The sequence below is a fragment of the Ornithodoros turicata genome, chromosome 1 (assembly GCF_037126465.1).
Source record: "Ornithodoros turicata isolate Travis chromosome 1, ASM3712646v1, whole genome shotgun sequence".
Lineage (NCBI taxonomy): Eukaryota > Metazoa > Arthropoda > Arachnida > Ixodida > Argasidae > Ornithodoros > Ornithodoros turicata.
This window is the reverse complement of record NC_088201.1, coordinates 180877282-180879990: the sequence shown is the minus strand read 5'-3', so window position 1 is coordinate 180879990 and position 2709 is coordinate 180877282.

Here is a 2709-nt window from a genome sequence, read left to right as displayed (position 1 = left end):
CAATGGCAGTCACAGGAGCGTAGAATGATACGTCCATTCCATACGAGAGCCAGGCACAGAACTGAATTTTAATGCTTTTTTCTCGTCTATAAAGTCATGCATATGTCCCCCTTGCAGTTACTTTCTGAGCTAATTTAATTGCAAAATTATTAAGAATCGTTCTAGCACTGTTCCCATTAAGGGCAGCACTAGCGTCATCAGCAAGACAAGAACGATCAACATGAATCTTTCTCATCCAAAAAACAAAAAAATACAAAGCTAGATGCGTCAACAGAGGAAAGCATGCAGGTCGGGGCAGGTCGGGGCATGTCAGGAGCGCTATTACACGAGAAAATATCGCACGAGCGCTGGGCAACAGAGGAAAGCAAACACAGAAAAACACTTGAGCAGAGTAAAAAAGACACTCATCATCATTGGACACGTACACTGCATTCCCTCATTGTAAATCCGCTCGTCACAAAATCCACAACAATCGTCACACACCATTCACCAGTGACGAACCTTACATCCGCACCCCATCAGAGGCAAACGGAACCCCACCGAAGCTATGCTCTTCCACTAACAGTCAACGCAATTGCTAGGAACAGAATTAATGCATCCACACCCGCCAATGTCCAAGAGAGAAGTGAATCCTTGCGTCCTCTGCAGGCTTTACTCATTGGTCGTGACGTCATCCTATTGTCTCAGGGCTACACTGTTCTTTCCCACTAATGTCCAAACCCATCTTCACTTGACAAGGTCCACCTGAAACTTCAGAGTCGCGGTATGACGTCATCACCCAAGCATGCAGCTGTGTGGCTCAAGGACGTGTATGCTGTAGACAGGGGACCTGTTATTTATTGAATCACTATCCCACAATTATTTCCTTTATTCTACTACAATGATTGCATAGGAAACAGAAAAAGTGTTGCACACATGAGAGATGATTGTAGGAATTAAGCATTTCATTCTCAAAGCCTTACTAAATGAGACTTACGAATGCAGGAAAAAACAAAATATCCTAACAAGTAACACCATCAATGGCTACATACAACGACCTATTCGAGATACGTCCATCCCATCCGAGAGCCAGACAGATAACTGAATAATGACGCTTTGTTCCTCCTGAATAAAGCCATGCACCTGTCCCTCTTGCGGTTACTCTCTGAACTAATTGAATCGCAAAAATATTAAGAATCATTCAGGGCAGCACTATTGTCAAAACAATAATGTTTCTTTTTAAAAAAAAAACAGAACTCCATGTAGAAGGAAAGCATGACTGAACAGGTCTGGGCATGGCAGGATGAACGCTGTCTCGTCAGGAAAAATTGCATATTTGTCACACAACAAGGGGAACAAAAGCCAAGAGAAACGCTTGAACAAAGTGGAAAACCAGCATCCAACCATTCTAAGCACACACACTCCTCTTATTCGGAGAACAGTGCTCATCATAAATCTGTCGAGGACAATGCACACCATCGACCAACCTCCCATTTTTTTATTGCTACACTTTTTCCCAGTAATGACCAATGCATTGCTACGGACACCTGAAAGACTGCATGACGTCATCACATCCTGTATACATCCATCACATCAAATGTATTGTGCATGAACGCTGATCTTAGCAATTTTCACTGCAAAGGCTTATCATGGTCATTAGAATCACAACAGCAGTAAACTACCAGTGCTCTTTGAAATAATAATTGTGACCCTGGAACATTCAACATCATCACCAGGCTTATCTAATACATGGCGCTCAACCTTTTCTATGCTCATACATTCGTTGTCTGAGGCTACACCTGCGAGCAAAAAGGCGTGAAAGCCTGGGGGCAAAGTTCCCTTTGCGTTCATCGGAGGACTTGACAGAACTCCCTGACGGGAACATGATTGCATTTCTACTATATTAATGATTATTGCATTGCAGTTTAGAAAGGTTATCACAAAAAGCCTGTACTACTCTCAAGTATAATTTTAGGTGGCTTAAAATTCTACTTTCTATGGAAACTATAATTGCCTTGTCCCTTGGATCACCATTCATTTTTTCTTCTTCTTCTTCAGCATCGTGTGTGTGTGTAATTGATCAGCAGTGGCTTGCAATTTGCACGAGGAAAAAATTCGGCATATATCGTATTATGCTGCCCACGTAGAAGTGATTTTCCCTAATCGCGTAAGGTAATTTGTGTATACCCTTGTCTTGTGCTTTCTTTACGCAGGGACATCGCAGCTGCGTGTATCGCATTATGCAATAATTTTCTGATAGCAGAAGTGAGTGCCTTTTTCTCAGTTTATTAACGTGCGCTACTGTTTCTTGCAGTTACAGCTATTGGAGCGCAAGTGCGTTTAATTTTTCACGGCTCTTTCTTCTTTGAGTGCTTTTACTCGGAATGTAGATGAGGACAAACAGTCAGCATCCAAGTAGAGCAGAACAAAGCCGCTTGGCATAGCTAAGTTCATGGGAATTTAATTTCTTTGTTGTTTGTTTTTGTTAGATATTGTTGAGTCTCAGTATTCACTTTGCTTGATATGTTGATGGAGTAAGCTGTTTGCAGTTATAAGTACTTGTGCAGAAATGGCGGTATCTGGGCCTGGAGGAAAATTCCTATAAAGCACCTCTCCTTGTGCATTCCTGAGCTGCTGTCTGGGTATGTGTGCGCGCGCGTGTGCTTTTTCCTGGTTTGTGACGTCATCATGGCATGTTTGGGCTTCTTTAGCAGTGTCTTTCTTGTTACA